The sequence below is a fragment of the Somniosus microcephalus genome, chromosome 17 (assembly GCF_052327205.1).
Source record: "Somniosus microcephalus isolate GS21.2 chromosome 17, FLI_Smic_1.0, whole genome shotgun sequence".
Lineage (NCBI taxonomy): Eukaryota > Metazoa > Chordata > Chondrichthyes > Squaliformes > Somniosidae > Somniosus > Somniosus microcephalus.
In genome coordinates this window covers 10,298,570-10,321,666 of record NC_141003.1, presented here as the reverse complement: position 1 = coordinate 10,321,666, position 23,097 = coordinate 10,298,570, and positions in this window count along the sequence as shown.

Sequence of the window (23,097 nt, the reverse complement as noted above, 5' to 3'; positions counted from 1 at the left end):
GGACTTCGGCGCAGAACAGGCAAGGAGGTGCGGGACTTCGGCGTAGCACTGGCAAGGATTCTCCAGGACTTCGGCGAAGCACTGGCACCTGCCATGCAAGTGCTGAGTGCTGCCACGCAGTCAATGGCTGGTCTCATGCAGACGCAGATTGAGGCCACGCGAGCACTGACTGCTGCCACCCTCGCTGGATCGGGCAGGATTCCCCGGGGCCCTCGCCACGCCACAGCAGGCCAGCAATCTGTGCACCAGCCGATTGCTGCGTGTGCTGCGGTGCTGCCCCGTCAGAGTGCCAGTGTGTCGGCCGACCAGGGAGCTGCTGTCCGCTCTCAGGATGACAGCATTCCTGATGCCACCACTGGCACTTCTCCACTGCAGCTGCCACCACCTGTAGGACAGACTGCTTCCGCCCGTGCGGGGTTGGAGCAGTCAGCAGCCGGGCCCTCCAGGCCCAGAGCTGGTCCAGGCCGTACCTCAAGGGCATCTGCGGTCTCAGTTTCGGACAGTCAGCAGGTCTCCCCCAGCCTTGCTGCAGCCACTGGGGTCCCATTACAGAGGAGCTGCAGGGCGGGAAGGGGGCAATTCCGCAAGGGAAGCAGATCACCATTGAGGGGCAAAAAGTAGAAGGTGCTGCTAAATTATGTTATTTCTTTCATTCAAGGCCGAGGATGCTGGTCTGAATGTTGGTTATGTTTTGGACATTGTCTCCAGGGTGTGAGAGACAGTTATGTTTTGGACATTGTCTCCAGGGTGTGAGAGACAGTTATGTTTTGGACATTGTCTCCAGGGTGTGAGAGACAGTTATGTGGCAGCCTGTTTGTTTTGCTGTTTGTTTCCATTGCTTTGTCATGCGGGAAGGATACACAGTTTGTTGAATAAAGAAGTTTATTTATTCACAATGTCCATGTCTGTTCTTTGCACTAATTGTTGCCTTAACCAGCTTAGGGGTAGCAGAACGGTTCCATTCATGTTATTGGAATGGCAGAAAGCATTCCCTCAGAGGGGCCTAGAAGCGACTTGCTATAAGCCTCTGACGGACGGCCCTTGCAGTTTGTGCCTCCCTCCCATCTTGGTGCTCCTCCTCCTCCTCCTCCTCTGCTGGTGCTTCAATGTCTGGTGGCATTGGCTGGGTCCTGAGGATTGCCAGGTTATGCAGCATGCAACACACAACCACGAAGTGGGAAACTCACTCAAGTGAGTACTGAAGGGCTCCTCCGGAATGGTCCAGACAGCGGAACCTTTGCTTCAGCACACCGATTGTGTGCTCAATGATGTTCCTGGTCACTTGATGGCTCTCATTGTAACGTTCTTCAGCAGGGGTGCTGGGCGCACGGAGTGGGGTCATCAGCCAGGGGCACAGAGGATAGCCCTTGTCCCCGAGAAGCCAGCCTCCTGGGTGGGCCGGGGCTTCGAAAAGGTCTACCACAGAAGTCTGGCGCAGGATGAAGGCGTCATGGCTGCTGCCTGGAAAGTGGGCATTGACAGCGAGTATCAGCTGTCGGTGGTCACAGACCAGCTGCACATTCAAAGAATGGAACCCCTTTTGATTGCGGAAATCCTCCGCATTCTCTAGAGGCACCCGCAAAGCCACATGCGTGCAGTCAATGGCGCCCTGCACCATGGGGAAGCCCGCTATCCTTGCGAAGCCCTCTGCGTGCTCTCGCTGCTTGTCCGGGGTCATTGGGAAGGAGATGTACTGCCGTCTCCTTTTAAAGAGGGCATTAGTCACTTGATGGGTGCAGCAATGCACCGCGAACTGTGAGATGTTGGCAATGTCCCCAGCAGCGGCCTGAAAGGAGCCGCTGGCATAGAAGTTTAGAGCCACAGTGATCTTCACAGCCACCGACAGAGATGTCCTGCACCTTAGCTGAGGCTGCAGATCTGGCTGAAGCAGGTGGCAGAGCTCAGTAACCACCTCCTTAATGAAGCGAAGCCTTCGGAAACACTGCTCCTCTGACATGTTGATATACGAAAACTGTTGCCGGAAAACCCTGGCAACGTAAGGTCTCGTGTGCCGACGTCTGTAGGCCCTCCTCTGTCTGGCCATGCCTGCCACTCTATCCCTGCGTCTCTGTGCCCTGTCAATATGATTGAGAAGGATGCCGTTCCCATCCAATGCAGCCCCCATAGTAAGTGCGCACCGAAAGTTATGCCGGTTGAGAAGCTTACCAACTGCAAAGTTATGATCAGAAGGCTAAAGTTCCTCTGCCAGCGCTGGCTCACTGCAGAAATGGCTCTCCGTTTGTCTCTGAGCAACTCTCTCTCTCTCTCACAGAAGGTGTGGTCCAAAAATGGCTACCACTAATAATCCAGGAAGAGTCCCCTTTAAATAGCGCCCCCCCAGTCCGACAGCGACTGGGAAACGTTCAAGGTAACCTGTCCTTGGTAGCGCCAGGCGGAACGGAGGGGGGCGCCACTGAATTTCCGGTCCGGGGCACCCCAAGTGCGCTGCACACTGAAATGACGTCATGATCTGCGTGCGCCGGTGAGCGGGCGCAACGGTTTAGCGCCGGCGCTAAATGTCCGCTCAATTTGGGAAGAGGCGCAGGGTTCACTGCGCCCGGGCGCTAGTTGGTTAGCGCCCCACTTCTCGACCTCTTTAGGCGCTAATGGGTGGCGCAACCAACCGAATTTTTCCCCCAAAGTATCTCTCCATCATGGAGGATGATAATATGGAGGAGAGAATCAGACAAATACTTATGAGACCGCTTACAGAATACCATCAAGTTATTTACTGTGATGGATCGTCAATGACGATTAAAAAAGAGACACCCCAACAATCCTCAACTGGGATGGGGATAGTAGTAGGGACTTTTCGAGATTCCTATTCTTTATATCCAGAAGAATTACTGTCTATACCCCTTGGCCATAAGACAGCGCAATCTGCTGAAGCCGCAACATTACGGTATGTTTTAAAGAAAGCAGACTTTATTAAACCCACACTGTGGGAAGATATTCTCCATTCGAGAATGGAGAAAAAGAAGTGTCAGGTGATTGATATAAACGGGCATACCACTGGAACAGTACACTCAAAAGGAAACAGCCTTACAGACGAACAAGTGAAACGTTCGGTCTGCATGACACCCTCTCGAGAGGGGCCTGCCAATGTTAGTGTAATCACGAGGGCAGAACGGGCAGCTAATCAGGATGAGGAGCTGATTCAGCTATTAGACCCAATAACAGAGAATCCACCAGAATGTCCACCGAGGTGCTTTTACTCGGAAACCCCTACGGGTATTGTACTAGTTAAGTTGCCCAAAGGAAACCGAGAAGTACCCCCGAGCCACAAACAAGAACAGCTTGTAAAAGAAGCTCACAAGGGCATAAGTCAATCATATTGTAGTGCCAGAATAACATTCTGCAAATTGACCCTCTTATATTGGTGGCCAGGCACGCTTAAAGCCTCACACTGACACACTCCCCACCCTCACACTCACACTCCCCCAACTCACACTCACATTCCCCCAACTCACACTCACACACCCCCATCTCACACTGACACACTCCCCCAACTCACACTCCCCCACCTCACACTCACACACTCCACTACCTCACACTCACACACTCCCCACCCTCACACTGACACACTCCCCCACCTCACACTCACACACTCCCCACCCTCACACTGACACACTCCCCTACCTCACACTCACACTCCCCCAACTCACACTCACACACTCCCCCACCTCACACTCACACACTCCCCCACCTCACACTCACACACTCCCCACCCTCACACTCACACTCACACTCCCCCAACTCACACTCACACACTCCCCACCTCACACTCACACACTCCCCCACCTCACACTCACCCACTCCCCACCTCACACTCACACACTCCCCCACCTCACACTCACACACTCCCCACCCTCACACTCACACTCCCCCAACTCACACTCACACACTCCCCACCTCACACTCACACACTCCCCACCTCACACTCACACACTCCCCCACCTCACACTCACACACTCCCCACCCTCACACTCACACTCCCCCAACTCACACTCACACACTCCCCACCTCACACTCACACACTCCCCACCTCACACTCACACACTCCCCACCCTCACACTCACACACTCCCCACCCTCACACTCACACTCCCCCAACTCACACTCACACACTCCCCCACCTCACACTCACACACTCCCCACCCTCACACTCACACACTCCCCACCTCACACTGACACACTCCCCTACCTCACACTCACACTCCCCCAACTCACACTCACACACTCCCCCACCTCACACTCACACACTCCCCACCTCACACTGACACACTCCCCTACCTCACACTCACACTCCCCCACCTCACACTCACACTCCCCACCCTCACACTGACACACTCCCCTACCTCACACTCACACTCACCCAACTCACACTCACACACTCCCCCACCTCACACTCACACACTCCCCCACCTCACACTCACACACTCCCCACCCTCACACTCACACTCACACTCCCCCAACTCACACTCACACACTCCCCACCTCACACTCACACACTCCCCCACCTCACACTCACACACTCCCCACCTCACACTCACACACTCCCCCACCTCACACTCACACACTCCCCACCCTCACACTCACACTCCCCCAACTCACACTCACACACTCCCCACCTCACACTCACACACTCCCCACCCTCACACTCACACTCCCCCAACTCACACTCACACACTCCCCACCTCACACTCACACACTCCCCACCTCACACTCACACACTCCCCACCTCACACTCACACACTCCCCCACCTCACACTCACACACTCCCCACCCTCACACTCACACTCCCCCAACTCACTCACACACTCCCCCACCTCACACTCACACACTCCCCACCCTCACACTCACACTCCCCCAACTCACACTCACACACTCCCCACCTCACACTCGCACTCCCCCAACTCACACTCACACTCCCCCACCTCACACTCACACTCCCCCACCTCACACTCACACTCCCCCACCTCACACTCACACACTCCCCACCCTCACACTCACACTCCCCCAACTCACACTCACACACTCCCCACCTCACACTCACACACTCCCCCACCTCACACTCACCCACTCCCCACCTCACACTCACACACTCCCCCACCTCACACTCACACACTCCCCACCCTCACACTCACACTCCCCCAACTCACACTCACACACTCCCCACCTCACACTCACACACTCCCCACCTCACACTCACACACTCCCCCACCTCACACTCACACACTCCCCACCCTCACACTCACACTCCCCCAACTCACACTCACACACTCCCCACCTCACACTCACACACTCCCCACCTCACACTCACACACTCCCCACCTCACACTCACACTCCCCCACCTCACACTCACACACTCCCCACCTCACACTCACACTCCCCCACCTCACACTCACACACTCCCCACCCTCACACTCACACACTCCCCACCCTCACACTCACACTCCCCCAACTCACACTCACACACTCCCCCACCTCACACTCACACACTCCCCACCCTCACACTCACACTCCCCCAACTCACACTCACACACTCCCCACCTCACACTGACGCACTCCCCTACCTCACACTCACACTCCCCCAACTCACACTCACACACTCCCCCACCTCACACTCACACACTCCCCACCTCACACTGACACACTCCCCTACCTCACACTCACACTCCCCCACCTCACACTCACACACTCCCCACCCTCACACTGACACACTCCCCTACCTCACACTCACACTCACCCAACTCACACTCACACACTCCCCCACCTCACACTCACACACTCCCCCACCTCACACTCACACACTCCCCACCTCACACTCACACACTCCCCCACCTCACACTCACACACTCCCCACCCTCACACTCACACTCCCCCAACTCACACTCACACACTCCCCACCTCACACTCACACACTCCCCACCCTCACACTCACACTCCCCCAACTCACACTCACACACTCCCCACCTCACACTCACACACTCCCCACCTCACACTCACACACTCCCCACCTCACACTCACACTCTCCCCCACCTCACACTCACACACTCCCCACCCTCACACTCACACTCCCCCAACTCACACTCACACACTCCCCCACCTCACACTCACACACTCCCCACCCTCACACTCACACTCCCCCAACTCACACTCACACACTCCCCACCTCACACTCGCACTCCCCCAACTCACACTCACACTCCCCCACCTCACACTCACACTCCCCCACCTCACACTCACACTCCCCCAACTCACACTCACACTCCCCCACCTCACACTGACACAATTCCTCACCTCACACTGACACACTCCCCCACCTCACACTCACACACTCCCCACCCTCACACTCACACTCCCCACCCTCACACTCACACTCCCCCACCTCACACTCACACACTCCCCACCCTCACACTTACACTCCCCCAACTCACACTCACACTCCCCCATCTCACACTGACACAATTCCTCACCTCACACTGACACACTCCCCCACCTCACACTCACACACTCCCCACCCTCACACTCACACACTCCCCACCTCACACTCACACTCCCCCAACTCACACTCACACTCCCCCACCTCACACTGACACACTCCCCCATCTCACACTGACACAATTCCTCACCTCACACTGACACACTCCCCCACCTCACACTCACACACTCCCCACCCTCACACTCACACACACCCCACCTCACACTCACACACCCCCAACTCACACTCACACACCCCCATCTCACACTGACACACTCCCCCACCTCACACTCACACACTCCCCACCCTCACACTGACACACTCCCCCACCTCACACTCACACACTCCCCACCCTCACACTCACACACTCCCCACCCTCACACTGACACACTCCCCCACCTCACACTCACACGCCCCACCTCACACTCACATTCCCCCAACTCACACTCACACACCCCCATCTCACACTCACACACTCCCCCAGCTCACACTCACACACTCCCCCACCTCACACTCACACACTCCCCACCCTCACACTCACACTCCCCCAACTCACACTCACACACTCCCCACCTCACACTCACACTCCCCCAACTCACTCACACTCCCCCACCTCACACTCACACTCCCCCACCTCACACTCACACTCCCCCAACTCACACTCACACTCCCCCACCTCACACTGACACAATTCCTCACCTCACACTGACACACTCCCCCACCTCACACTAACACACTCCCCACCCTCACACTCACACTCCCCCACCTCACACTCACACACTCCCCACCCTCACACTCACACTCCCCCAACTCACACTCACACTCCCCCATCTCACACTGACACAATTCCTCACCTCACACTGACACACTCCCCCACCTCACACTCACACACTCCCCACCCTCACACTCACACACTCCCCACCTCACACTCACACTCCCCCAACTCACACTCACACTCCCCCACCTCACACTGACACACTCCCCCATCTCACACTGACACAATTCCTCACCTCACACTGACACACTCCCCACCCTCACACTCACACACTCCCCACCTCACACTCACACTCCCCCAACTCACACTCACACACCCCCATCTCACACTGACACACTCCCCCACCTCACACTCACACACTCCCCACCCTCACACTGACACACTCCCCCACCTCACACTCACACACTCCCCACCCTCACACTCACACACTCCCCACCCTCACACTGACACACTCCCCCACCTCACACTCACACGCCCCACCTCACACTCACATTCCCCCAACTCACACTCACACACCCCCATCTCACACTCACACACTCCCCCAGCTCACACTCACACACTCACACACTCCCCCACCTCACACACTCACACACCTCACACTGACACTAGTTTCCCCTTTCGCCTGCAGCCCCCACTCTCGGCTCGGCCCTGCTCCGGCTGCTGCTGTTGCGGAGAGCGAGCTGTGCTGCACACTGTGCAAGGGCAATCTGACCTTTCCTCAGTCTGATCCACAATTCCCATCCACGACAGCAGTGGTTAATGGCCCAGTGCAGCATGGGCATCGAGTAGGAGCTGGGAATGGAGGTGGGGGCTGGCTAGGGAGCAGGAATGTGGAAATTCCCTCTGATGGGATGGAGTGCAGGGTGGCACACCATGTGTCCAATTCCACAATGAATGCTTGGCTCCAATTTGCCAGTGGCCTGGGTTCTAACTGATCATTATTTACCTGCGGACGATGCACCGTGGGGAGCTGAGGAGCAGTATGTGGTCTTCGGGTTATCTCAAGTAGATTGGGATTGTCAGATCCTGGGGAGGTTGCCTGTGGGAGAAAGGAACACCTGGGTTAACAGCAACACCAGCACTGGGTTACATTAACAAAAGGATATTTCCCAAATTATTGCTTTGATCATCAAATGGCAGCAGAACTGCAAGCAGAAACAACTGGGGAGTCTAGAACTAGGGGTCACAGTCTCAGAATAAGGGGTCGGCCATTTAGGGCTGAGATGAGGAGAAATTTCTTCACTCGGGTGGCGAATCTTTGGAATTCTCTACCCCGGAACGCTGTGAATGCTCAGTTGTTGAGGATATTCAAGACAGAGAGTGATAGATTTTTGGATATTAAAGGAATCAGGTGATATGGGAATCGGGCGGGAAAGTGGTGTTGAAGTAGAAGATCAGCTGTGATCTTATTGAATGGCAGAGCAGGATCGAAGGTCTGTATGGCCTACTCCTGCTCTTATTTCTCATGTTCTTAAGATTTTGAAGCTTATATTTTGTTGCCAGTACTTTGTTTAAAGCACGTGTTGCAACACCGTTTTATGTTACATTGTAGCGGTACCACCGAGTGTCTCTTACTTATTGTACATAATTCCCTTTAACTATGTTTGTATAGAGTTTGCATGTACGGGGCATTGCCCCTTTAAGGACGCGACCTAACGCGATGACGTCACGTCGCACATCACGTGACCGCCCTAAGCGCGGGCAAACGCGATGACGTCACGTCGTACATCACGTGACCGCCCTAAGCGTGGGCAAACGCGATGACGTCACGTCGCACATCACGTGACCGCCCTAGGCGCGGGTAAACGCGATGACGTCACGTCGCACATCACGTGGCCGCCCCAAGCGCGGGCAAACGCGATGAAGTCACGTCGCACGTCACGTGACCGCCCCAGGCGCGGGAAAACGCGATGACGTCACGATGCAACCCACGGGACTGCCTACTCAGTCCTCGTGACGTCCCCGTTCGGGCAAGACCTGTTCCACGGCTCTCCTGCATCGAGCCTTGTTGTTTTCTGTACTTCGTCAAATCCTCTATTAAAGACCTGTTGGATTGTTTCTCCTGAGTCGACCTCAGTGATTTGGTTAGGAATACGCCTATTCCTACAACATAACTATTTCTGACTGACAACTCTTCATTTAACACTTAGGAATAAGCGGATGTTAGATACTATACACCCATTCATAGGAACCAGAGGAGGCCATTCAGTCCCTCAAACCTGCTCCACCATTCAATTAGATCATGGCTGATCTGTATCTTAACTCCATCTACCCACCTTGGCTCTGTAACGCTTAATACCCTTGCCTAATAAAAATCTATCAATCTCAGTTTTGAAATTTTCAATTCACCCCCTCCAGCCTCAACAGCTTTTTGGGGAGAGTGTTCCCGATTTCCACCACCCTTTGTGTGAAGAAGTGCTTCCTGACATCACCCTGAATGGCCTGGCTCTAATTTTAAGGTGATGCCCCCTTGTTCTGGACTCCCTGCACCAGAGAAAATAGTTTCTCTCTCTCTACCCGATCAAATCCTTTAATCATCTAAACACCTGTTAGATCACCCCTTAATCTTCTATATTATTCACCAAAGGAACTAAATAGAACATCATTTTCCCCATTTTCTAGCAGCCTAGCTGACAACACGCCTCTGCTGCAGCACAGTGAGTGAATAAACGTACACCCTCAAACAATTCCGCCAAATTATACCTTGATAAACCATCGTAATATTCTTCAATAAAAAGGCAAAGGCTGTTTGACACTGAACCAACCTTTCACTACTCACTGATCAACTATCCCAGCTCACCACCCCAGAGCCTGCTCACCATTGTTTCGTTCCGACTGATGTGAAATGGTGGACCCTGACATTCAGACCGATACTGGACAAGCACGGAGCCCAACTGACTGACCATCCAGCTTCTTTACTGTCAGAATCTAGACTGTTTTTAAATATGGCAAACCATCAGACGATTGGTAAAGCACTGACAGCAGCATTACTGGACAGTCACTAAACAATCTCAAAAGCCAACATTGACTCGAACACAAACCCCTGCGTGCTGAGCATTTTAAACGCTTTGTTGTGAGACTGTGCTGTGTGGCCAAACTTTGCTCTGCATTGTGTAGGGAATATTCTGGTGTCACTTCAACACAATATTAATTGCATTGTAATTTATTGCGATATTTAACCATTAACATTTCTAACATTAACATTCAATGGGATCGTATATTTATCCCTTGATGCAACAACTAATGCTTTGTGTAAACAATGATGGTGAGATAAGGTCTTCCTGCTTCTATTAGGTTTTATCAATCACTTTGCTCCAATGGTCATGTATTTTTAAATATACCTTTATCAAAGTTCCAGTTAACTCCAGAGTGACTTGTGCACATTATTCAGTAAAGCTAAAGTGTCAAACACAGGGAGCTAGAGCAGAAACTAATGGCGTTCGTGTGCCAGTTTTAAAAGGTTACGGGGGCGATTCTGGCCTCCCAGCGGGAAACGGGTGGAAGGTGGGCTGGGTGGGACGAGACCATTGCTGCCCGGGGGTGTCAGTTTCTGGGTTCTCCCCCCCCCCCCTCCATTACCATGGCGAAGAGCACACCCCAAAGACAGCTCGCCAGCTGGGAGGCAGGAAATTGGGCGCAGATTCTTAACGTGCCTGCAGCAGCTTAAAGGGGGGCTGCTTTTTTTGAGTGCAGAACAGGAAGCAACACTGTGGAGCTGCAGGACGATGTCAAGGGGGCAAGCATGAGTGGGCCATTGCGATGATGTCTTTTTCCATGGAGAGAGTGGCCAACTGCATGGAGCATGAAACGTGCCAATCGAACGAGTGCGTACAGGCTTTCAACAAGGGCTTGCAGACTCCGGATGTCACCTTAAATAGGATGAGCGATGCCCTAGCTTTGGCTGTTCATCGCCCCCACTGATATGCAGCAACATGTTTTCCAGCACAGTGGGAGCAGGGAAGTGTGGCTGTGCCATGAGAGGGATGATGGTGAACGGGGGCATGGAAGTGGGCCACGTGCACCTCAGCAGTCAGAGCAGGGATGGGTGTGAGCAGCCTGCCTTAACCTCTGCTGAAGCCACAGGGGTTGCACCACGTAGAGGCACTCGGAAAAGTAAAGATTTTTAGTTGCACAAGGGTATGAACAAGGGTGTGTTACACATTTTGTACTCTTAAGTGTCATTTCTTCATTTGATGCATATAAATATTATTATTTTGCACCACTTTCCCGTCTTGTCCATTCTTGGTTGCTGGCTGGCAAGTGGCCTTTTCAGTTGTTGGATGATGAATGGGAAGACATGAATTGCCGCCGCCCAATGGTGGACTGTGAAAGGGATGCTTGGTTGTTTGCAGGACTGCTTAGTGTCCGTGACATTGGCGGGGGGGGGGGGGTGTGTAAAAGGGGCTCTTGCATGAGATTGTGAGACAGGACCACCGGTGGAACCTAAGTGAACCTCGCAATAACCAGGGCATCCCGGGCAGCAATGTGCTCCACTGCCGTCTCCTCGTCTTCCTCCTCCACCTCCTCGAAATCCTCCTAAGAGGATCTGAGCTCTGCGCCTTGTGCCTCCTGCAGGTCCAAACCTCACTATTGGGCAGAGCGCAGCACACCATGACCATTCTGGAGACCCTGACTGCTGCGTACTGAAGGGCGCCACCAGATCTGTCCAGGCACCTTCAGCACACCGTTGGCTTGTTCAATGACACATCAGGTGGTCATAAGGCATTCACCTCCAAAGTGGTGAAGAAACCTCCAAAGTGTGTAATGTAACTTCTCAGCACAGGCACTGTGAGCAAACACTTTCCCACAAGCAGGTAAGAAAGCAGCTGTCAGGACAGCGTATTTATTGGCATATTTCCCTGAGATTGCTTCAGCCCCCCTCACGTGCCGCTGTGCACTCGCCTTGCTTTCGCTGGCGAGTTTCAGGACGCCCGGGAAACCCGTGGTCCCGAAGTTAAACTTAAAAACCCATGTCAATATCGCTCTAATTGAGCGATTAACATATGCTAAGTGGCAACCCGCCTCTCCCGAGGGGGTCGAGCGCACGCAGCCTAACGCGCTGGAGTGAAACCCGGAAATCGGCAGGTTGGAGCCGGCTTCCTGACACGCTGTTAATTTCACCGGTTTTAACCCCCCCCCCCACCTGCTCCCAAGCCCCGGCGCTCCTGCTCATTAAAACCCAGCCCACTGTACTCAAATCGACAGACAAGGGTATCGCGGTGGGAAACCCTGGTCTTAGTGTTACAGCAGTGGAAATAAGGTGCCGGTAAATCAACACACAGTAAAAGGGTGGCCTCTTCGACTACCTGGGTCTGGCCTGCAGATATCCACGGGTCCAGAGCTTCCAGTGTGAAAACCGATGTCAGAATAACCTCCCTGCCTCCAGCAACTGCTCCTCTCTCCCTCTGAACTATCCTGACCCTCTGTTCGTGCTTTAGCTGCGCCACAGTGCTAACGACGCCCAAAAAGAGCCGGCATTTGTCAGCATGCAGCACATTAGCTCCAAGCAATGTTTCGTAATGCATCGTGATCTTTAATAAGTGCCCACTGTGTGCTTACAGTGCTGCTTTGAATATCGCCTTGCCATCCATGCCAGCTCAGATATAATTGCCTATAATCTTTCTGCTTTAATCTCTTCCATCAGTCGTTCTTTTTTAAGTGAGGGATTTTCTTATAGTCTTGTTATTTTGACAAAACCCCTTCTCGGGAGTAACTAAGTAACTCCTTGGCGGGACTCCAATTGTAGACTTGCAAACTTAGCCCCACCACAGAGCCAAGGCTTTCTGAAAGGCAATCTCCCTCACTCTATTAATTATTCACAATGGAAAAGTAAGACAGCAAAAGAGGCAATTAGTGTCAGCACTCCCCTTTTATAGAATGCATTCCTGTCTGGTATGCACTATTCCTCCTCATCCAAACAGGGGTTACGGGAATGTACCAAATCCCCAATGCATAAAGAACAACAACATCTTACATTTCTATAGCTCCTTTAACACAGTAAAATGTCCCAAGGCGCTTCACAAAATTTCACGCCGAGCCCTGTTCCTGGGACTAGGGACAGGGTCACTGGCAAGGCTTGGAAGCTAAGCAGAGCCAGGCCTAGTTAGTACCTGGAGGGGTGACCATCAGGGAAGACCAGGTGCAGAAGGTCACGGAAGGAGCCCTGAGGAGGGGCGGTTGGTGAGAAGGTCACGGAAGGAGCCCTGAGGAGGGGCGGTTGGTGAGAAGGTCACAGAAGGAGCCCTGAAGAGGGGCGGTTGGTGAGAAGGTCACGGAAGGAGCCCTGAGGAGGGGTGGTTGGTGAGAAGGTCACGGAAGGAGCCCTGAGGAGGGGTGGTTGGTGAGAAGGTCACAGAAGGAGCCCTGAAGAGGGGCGGTTGGTGAGAAGGTCACGGAAGGAGCCCTGAGGAGGGGTGGTTGGTGAGAAGGTCACGGAAGGAGCCCTGAGGAGGGGTGGTTGGTGAGAAGGTCACGGAAGGAGCCCCAGGAGGGGCGGCTGGTGAGCAGGCCCGGGTGTTGGGCTGAAGATTGTCGGACAGGAGGAATGGTGGAAATGGAATGGCGGCGCGCACAGACGCAGCGGCTTTGCTTCTCCCAGGACGGTGCTATTTACGTTTATTAATGTTAATGTTATTTGTACTGGACTCATGGGAGCTTGCAAGATCACATTTCGTTGTTCATGTGCTTGTGCATTGTACAATGACAATAAAGATTAATTATTATTATAAGGAGAAATTAGGACAGGTGACCAAAAAGTAGGTTTTAAGGAGCGTCTTCAAGGAGGAGAGAGAGATAGTGAGGCGGAGAGGTTTAGGGAGGGAATTCCAGAGTTAAAGGCCTGGGCAACAGAAGTCCACCAGTGTTAGGGTGAACAAAATCAGGGATGCGCAAGAGTTCAGAATTAGAGGAGCGCAGAGATCTCGGGGGGTCGTGGGGCTGGAGAAGGATACAGAGAGAGGATGGGGCGAGGCCATGGAGGGATTTGAAAACAAGGATCAGGATTTTGAAATCGAGATGTTACCGGACCAGGAGCCACTGTAGGTCAGCACAGGCGTGATGGGTGAACAGGAACTGGTACGAGTTAGGACACGGGTAGCAGAGTTTTAGATTAGCTCAAATTTACAGAGAGTGGTAGGTAGCAGGCCGGCCAGGGGAGCATGGGAATAGTCGAGTCTGGAGGTAACAAAGGTGTGGAACACTTATATACAGTACTTTAAAAAATAAATCACACCCTGACTTTTGTACTATTACTGTGGACTGAATATTGGGCTCTCTCACATATCTCCTTTAATCAATGATCCACATCAGAACCTACCTATAAAAACATTATACTGGCTATGCTGCAATTAGCAGCAGTTACAGTGACATTAAGGTTTTATGAACTATGATGATCTGATATAGTCGTCTTCTTATACAGAAATATCATAAGACCATTCCTGCTACACAGTTGGATGCTTCTCCATACTTTGATCCCAACAGAGATGGATATGTGAAATCTCACTTTTGAGATATTTTATTTTTACATTAACATTAACATTTATTTTAATGAACTGCTATTTGAGTAAATAATAAGCAGATGATACTTGTTGAGTAGCTCATTGTTGTATGAACGCATTCAAGCATCGAACCAGGCATCGAGGCTTCCAACTACGATGTTCTCTTTATTGTGTAAAATGGCTGACTGCTGCTTTCCCGGGTAATTCCCATAATGCAATGCACATTACATTACCGTATTAACTGGTGTTAAACTCGCATATTACATTACCGTATTGACTGGTGTCAAACTCGCAATCAATACACGACATCCCCCTTTTCCTTGGAAACAATCTTGCAGTTTACAAACAGTTGCTTACAATAACACTGCATAACTTATTTGGTTTATAAACTTTTTACAAACTTGTGTCTTACCACACGACTAAATAATTCCCAGGTTCAAACATTTAACATCACCCATGCAGTTCTCGCAGTTTATGTTGTGACATAATCAGACAGTTTTTGGGGTTTTCTTTTAACCCTTTGAGGTCTGGCTGTATTGGGTGTGTCTGACATGTTGGTATCAGTGGGTATTGCCTGTGTCACAGTGGTATGTGTGTCAGGGTTTACTGTACTGTCCTCAGTCCCTTGTGTTTCCTCCTGCTCATGGAATGTCTCCTTTGGTCCATTGGTTCTGTATTTCTTCACAAACGTAGTGTTTCTCGAGTAGCGTGCTCCGTCTGGAGATTCTACTACTACTTGACTCCCTGTTTTACTCAAAACTTTGTGTGGTGTGGCATTAAAAGGAGTGGTGAACTTGTCCACTTTGTCCTGCTGTACCGGCGCCGTGTCGCCAACTTCCACCTCTGAGTATCGTGTTCTCCGCTGTTCATCTGCGTACAGTTTGGACTTGCCTTTTTGTTCTGCGTCCCAGTCACGTACTTCCATGTCTGCGCGCGACTCTGTGATGTCTGGCAGCTTTCCTCTCATTTTCCAATTAAAGAGCAGCTCTGCCAGGCTCTTTCCTGTTGTGGCATGGTCAATGCTCCTGTACACAGTCACATATTTCCTAAGTTCACGTTTCCAATCTAGTCCTTCTGACTGAGCAATTCTGATTCTCTTCATCAGCGATGCATTCTGGCGCTCGACTTCTCCGTTAGCCTGAGCCCATTTTGCTGTCGGTTTCAGGTGTTTGATCCCGTTGTTTTCACAGTATTCTTTGAATAATTCAGATCTGAATTGGGGACCATTATCAGATTTGCAGGCGATTGGCAAACCATGACAGCTGAAGATTGACTCTAAACTATCAATAACCTTCTCTGTTGTTGTGGAGGTCATGATGTTGTATTCATAGTAGCGACTATAATAATCAACTACCACAAGAATGGAGTGGTTGGAGGGCAAGGGTCCCAGTAAGTCTATAGCTACATCCTGCCAGGGGCCCTCCGGTAATTGTGTTGGTCTCAACGGTTCAAGTGGGTCGGGTCTGGCTACTATCTGACAGCCGTGGCACGCTTTACAGTGTTTTTCAGCTGCCTTGTCCATGCCAGGCCACCAAACATTGGTTCTGAGATGTTGCTTTGTTCCAACTATTCCCAAGTGTCCTTCATGTGCTAACACCAGGGCTCATGCGTGTAACACTGTGGGTAGCACGATGCGTGTTCCCCGAAGAACTAGGTACCCCACTACGCACAGCTCGTTTGCAATTGCTGCATAAGCTTTACAGTTCTCAAAATGTCCGTTTGTGATTGCCTTCCGTACCTCAATCAGCTCTGGGTCGGTAGCAGAGGCTTCCTCCACCTCTTTAGTAGTGAGTGCTTTTGGTGTCGCACTCACAGCTACAAATCTCACGTATTCATCTGAGCCATGAGAATGTCTCTCCTGTTTTGCTGTCTCCCCCAGCAATCATGTCAGTGGGTCTGCAATGTTTTGCTTGCCTGGAATGTGTATCACCTTAAAATCGTACGGCTGTAATCTAAGTACCCATCTTTCTATACGGGCACAGGGTTTAGAGTGTCGGCCGTATATCACCTGTAATGGCTTATGGTCAGTTACCAAGTTAAATTTTCGGCCATACACATATGGATGCAGCCTCTCACAAGCCCATACAAGAGCTAAGGCCTCTCTCTCTGTTTGAGAGTATTTCCTCTCACAGTCTGTTAAACTACGACTTACATAGCATATTGGCACCTCTTGTCCCTGTTGGTCCTGAACTAGTACTGCGCCTAAACCTACAGGACTGGCATCTGCTATCACCTTGGTTGGTGCGTCCTTATCAAAATATGCTAAAGTGCCGGCTCTGGCCAACTCTTTCTTGAGTGCACTGAATGACTGTCTCTGTTGTGATCCAAATTTAAATGGTGTGTCTTTTCTCATCAGGCGTCGCAGTGGCTCTGATAGCATTGCAAACTGCGGGATGAATCTGCTACTGTACCCAACGAGTCCCAAGAAACTCCTCACCTCTGTAGCATTCTCTGGTTCCCGAGCTTCTGCCACCGCTCGCACTCTCTCTGCTGTTGGTCCGATGCCCTTTTCAGACAACAGGATTCCCATGAAAATCAATCGGTCCATGTTGAATTGGCACTTCTCTGAGTTTAATGTCAGTCCACTTTCCATTAGTCTGGTCATGACAGCGTGCAGGCGTCTGTTGTGCGTTTCCTGGTCGTGTGCATGCACGATAATGTCGTCTGAGATGTTTTCAACACCCTCTATTCCAGCTAAGGCATTAGCTATCTCGTGCTGATATTGCTCACTAGCTGAAGATACACCGAATATCAGCCTCTTGTACCTGTATATTCCGTTATGTACTGCAAACGTTGTGATTTCTCGTGACTCAGGGGTCAGTTCTAGCTGGTGATAACCCCATTTCCGGTCTAGCTTACTAAACACCGTCAAGCCATTCATACCTTGGAGTATCTCATCAACGGTGGGGATTGGATATCGTTCCCTCACTATTGCCTGGTTTGCTCGTCTCATGTCTAGGCATAACCTTACAGCCTTATCCGCTTTTGGTACAATAACCACAGGATTTACCCATGGGGTGGGACCAGTTACAGGTTCGATAATGTCCATGTCCCTCAGTTGTTTTATTTTGGCCTCTACTGCCCCCCTTAAGTTGAATGGTATACGCCTGAGTGGCTGGGCCACAGGCTTCACTTGTGGGTCGATATACAAACTGATCTGTTTTGTGTTCAACCTTCCTACTCCCTGGAACACCTTTGGATACCGCTGTTCTAGTAGCTGTCTTACATCTACCACAGCTGAGACATCTGCGCCTATTTTTAAAACTCCCAGTTTCATGGCTGTCTCTCTTCCTAGCAACAGCTCTCCATGGCCTTTAACCGCAATGAACTCCGCCTGCTCAGTTCTCTTACCTATTGTAATCCCACATGTGAATACACCTTTAACTGACAGTGGTCGGCTAGAAGCATAAGAGAATAACTTTCTCTCTGTCTTAGGGACATGTGACTGACACTTAATGTGTTCTGACTTTAATCCTTCCCATGTATTCTCATCTATCACATTATTAGTTGCACCCGAATCAATTAACATTCTCAGGTTTACTCCCCCCACACAAAAGGTAAGTCTCTCTGTCACGTTATTTCCAGTAACAGCAAATGCAATGTCATTTTGTTCCTCTACATTGTTCACACTGTGTTTCTTTGTACCCTTTGTGCGGCATACTTTGGAGAAATGATCCTTTCCCTTGCGCTTATGACACGTTTGTCCACGTGCTGGGCATTTCGGATCTCTGCCCATGTGGTCTGTGTGTCCACATCTGTAACATTTCCTTTCGTTCTTATCGCCATTTCCCTTTGGTTTCTCTGTCGAGCTTTTCGCATAATACCCTCTTTTCTGTGTAACACGACAAACAGTATCTGTCTCCGCCTTCTCTGTACATGACATGGCTGACATCTGCTCCTCGACGTTTACACATTGTGAGGCCAATTGTAACATGCGGGCGAGTGTTAGACCTTGCCCTTCCTCTAGCAATTTCCTCCGCACATAGGCTGACGTGCACCTACTCAGGATAGCATCTCTTATTTGATTATCCGCATCCCCCCCAAAAGCACAGTCTTTAGCAGCCTGCCGCAAGCGAGTAGCAAATTGTTGCACAGTCTCACCTGCCTTCTGGGACAACTTATGAAAAGTCTGCCTAGCAAATGCTGCGTTGAACTGGGGCACGAAGTAGTGATTCAAAGCACTAACCACCACCGTGTAGTCTGCTGGCTCTCCTGTGTCCGGTAGAGTCGAAAAGATATCCTGGACAACTGGTCCTGCTAAGTGTAGAAGTAGAGCTCTTCTCCTCTGCTTTGTGGCAGCTGTAGAGGTATCGTCAATAATGAGTCCTTTGCCGTCGGCATAAAGCTCAAAAGACGTTAACCACCTCGTCCATCTTGGACCCAACGTGGCTGGCTCGGCGAAGCATGCAAAATGTTGAATACTGGTCTTCTCCATCCTAGCTAACTAAAACTTGGGCAACTACTTATCTAAAATGATTCTTTTCGTTATCCTCGTCGCCAATGTTGTATGAACGCATTAAAGCACAGAACCAGGCAGACAGGCTTATAACGGCAATGCTCTCTTTATTGGTAAAATGGCTGACTGCAGCTTTCCCGGGTAATTCCCATACATTACCGTATTAACTGGTATTAAACTCACACATTACATTACCGTATTGACTGGTGTCAAACTCGCAATCAATACACGACACGCATGTCACTGCAATAATTGCTGCACTGTTCCCATTCAGGCACTGGGAAAAACAAACTGACTAACTTTCAAATACACTCGGCTGGCTGGTGTAATGGGGCTGATCTCCAGGGTCATTGCTCAGGACTGGGGCTGGAGCAGCTTTCACTCCCAACCCATTTAGTCTCTCGACTTGACGGCATCAAGGCTCTGTGAGGTAGTGAGCAGAGTGGAGAGATAGAGAGCAGAGCGGAGAGATAGAGAGCAGAGCAGAGAGATAGAACGCAGAGCGGAGAGATAGAGAGCAGAGCGGAGAGATAGAGAGCAGAGCGGAGAGATAGAGAGCAGAGTGGAGAGATAGAGAGCAGAGCGGAGAGATAGAGAGCAGAGCGGAGAGATAGAGAGCAGAGCAGAGAGATAGAGAGCAGAGCGGAGAGATAGAGAGCAGAGTGGAGAGATAGAGAGCGGAGCGGAGAGATGGTGATCGGAGCGGAGAGATAGAGAGCAGAGTGGAGAGATGGTGAGCAGAGTGGAGAGATAGAGAGCAGAGTGGAGAGACAGAGAGCAGAGCGGAGAGATAGAGAGCAGAGCAGAGAGATAGAGAGCAGAGCGGAGAGATAGTGAGCAGACTGGAGAGATAGAGAGCAGAGCAGAGAGATAGAGAGCAGAGCGGAGAGATAGTGAGCAGACTGGAGAGATAGAGAGCAGAGTGGAGAGATAGAGAGCAGAGTGGAGAGATAGAGAGCAGAGTGGAGAGATAGAGAGCAGAGTGGAGAGATTGAGAGCAGAGCGGAGAGATAGAGAGCAGAGCGGAGAGATAGAGAGCAGAGTGGAGAGATAGAGAGCAGAGTGGAGAGATAGAGAGCAGAGCGGAGAGATAGAGGGCAGAGCAGAGAGATAGTGAGCAGAGCAGAGAGATAGAGAGCAGAGCGGAGAGATAGAGAGCAGAGCAGAGCGATAGAGAGCAGAGCGGAGAGATAGAGAGCAGAGCGGAGAGATAGAGAGCAGAGCGGAGAGATAGAGAGCAGAGCGGAGAGATAGAGAGCAGAGCAGAGAGATAGAGAGCAGAGCGGAGAGATAGAGAGCAGAGCGGAGAGATAGAGAGCAGAGTGGAGAGATAGAGAGCAGAGGGGAGAGATAGAGAGCAGAGCGGAGAGATAGAGAGCAGAGCAGAGAGATAGAGAGCAGAGCGGAGAGATAGAGAGCAGAGCGGAGAGATAGAGAGCAGAGCGGAGAGATAGAGAGCAGAGCAGAGAGATAGAACGCAGAGCGGAGAGATAGAGAGCAGAGCGGAGAGATAGAGAGCAGAGCGGAGAGATAGAGAGCAGAGTGGAGAGATAGAGAGCAGAGCGGAGAGATAGAGAGCAGAGCGGAGAGATAGAGAGCAGAGCGGAGAGATAGAGAGCAGAGCGGAGAGATAGAGAGCAGAGCGGAGAGATAGAGAGCAGAGCGGAGAGATAGAGAGCAGAGCGGAGAGATAGAGAGCAGAGCGGAGAGATAGAGAGCAGAGCGGAGAGATAGAGAGCAGAGCGGAGAGATACAGAGCAGAGCGGAGAGATAGAGAGCAGAGCGGAGAGATAGAGAGCAGAGCGGAGAGATAGAGAGCAGAGCGGAGAGATAGAGAGCAGAGTGGAGAGATAGAGAGCAGAGTGGAGAGATAGAGAGCAGAGTGGAGAGATAGAGAGCAGAGCGGAGAGATAGAGAGCAGAGTGGAGAGATAGAGAGCAGAGTGGAGAGATAGAGAGCAGAGTGGAGAGACAGAGAGCAGAGCGGAGAGATAGAGAGCAGAGCGGAGAGACAGAGAGCAGAGCGGAGAGATAGAGAGCAGAGCGGAGAGATAGAGAGCAGAGTGGAGAGATAGAGAGCAGAGCGGAGAGACAGAGAGCAGAGCGGAGAGATAGAGAGCAGAGTGGAGAGACAGAGAGCAGAGCGGAGAGATAGAGAGCAGAGCGGAGAGATATAGAGCAGAGCGGAGAGATAGAGAGCAGAGCGGAGAGATATAGAGCAGAGCGGAGAGATAGAGAGCAGAGCGGAGAGATAGAGAGCAGAGCGGAGAGACACAGAGCAGAGTGGAGAGATAGAGAGCAGAGCGGAGAGATAGAGAGCAGAGCGGAGAGATAGAGAGCAGAGTGGAGAGATAGAGAGCAGAGTGGAGAGATAGAGAGCAGAGTGGAGAGATAGAGAGCAGAGTGGAGAGATAGAGAGCAGAGTGGAGAGATAGAGAGCAGAGTGGAGAGCTAGAGAGCAGAGTGGAGAGATAGAGAGCAGAGTGGAGAGATAGAGAGCAGAGTGGAGAGATAGAGAGCGGAGTGGAGAGATAGAGAGCAGAGCGGAGAGATAGAGAGCAGAGAGGAGAGATAGAGAGCAGAGTGGAGAGATAGAGAGCAGAGTGGAGAGACAGAGAGCAGAGCGGAGAGATAGAGAGCAGAGCGGAGAGACAGAGAGCAGAGCGGAGAGATAGAGAGCAGAGCGGAGAGATAGAGAGCAGAGTGGAGAGATAGAGAGCAGAGTGGAGAGACAGAGAGCAGAGCGGAGAGATAGAGAGCAGAGTGGCGAGACAGAGAGCAGAGCGGAGAGATAGAGAGCAGAGTGGAGAGATAGAGAGCAGAGCAGAGAGATAGAGAGCAGAGCGGAGAGATAGAGAGCAGAGCGGAGAGATATAGAGCAGAGTGGAGAGATAGAGAGCAGAGCGGAGAGATATAGAGCAGAGTGGAGAGATAGAGAGCAGAGCGGAGAGATAGAGAGCAGAGTGGAGAGACAGAGAGCAGAGCGCAGAGATAGAGAGCAGAGCGGAGAGATAGAGAGCAGAGCGGAGAGATAGAGAGCAGAGCGGAGAGATAGAGAGCAGAGCGGAGAGATAGAGAGCAGACTGGAGAGATAGAGAGCAGAGCGGAGAGATAGAGAGCAGAGTGGAGAGATAGAGAGCAGAGCGGAGAGATAGAGAGCAGAGCGGAGAGATAGAGAGCAGAGTGGAGAGATAGAGAGCAGAGCAGAGAGATAGAGAGCAGAGCGGAGAGATAGAGAGCAGAGTGGAGAGATAGAGAGCAGAGCAGAGAGATAGAGAGCAGAGAGGCGAGATAGAGAGCAGAGTGGAGAGATAGAGAGCAGAGTGAAGAGATAGAGAGCAGAGCGGAGAGATAGAGAGCAGATTGGAGAGATAGAGAGCAGAGTGGAGAGATAGAGAGCAGAGCGCAGAGATAGAGAGCAGAGCGGAGAGATAGAGAGCAGAGCGGAGAGATAGAGAGCAGAGCGGAGAGATAGAGAGCAGAGCGGAGAGATAGAGAGCAGAGCGGAGAGATAGAGAGCAGAGCGGAGAGATAGAGAGCAGAGCGGAGAGATAGAGAGCAGAGCGGAGAGATAGAGAGCAGAGCGGAGAGATAGAGAGCAGAGCGGAGAGATAGAGATCAGAGCGGAGAGATAGAGAGCAGAGTGGAGAGATAGAGAGCAGAGTGGAGAGATAGAGATCAGAGCGGAGAGATAGAGAGCAGAGCGGAGAGATAGAGAGCAGAGCGGAGAGATAGAGAGCAGAGCGGAGAGATAGAGAGCAGAGTGGAGAGATAGAGAGCAGAGTGGAGAGATAGAGAGCAGAGCGGAGAGATAGAGAGCAGAGCGGAGAGATAGAGTGCAGAGCGGAGAGACAGAGAGCTGAGTGGAGAGATAGAGAGCAGAGCG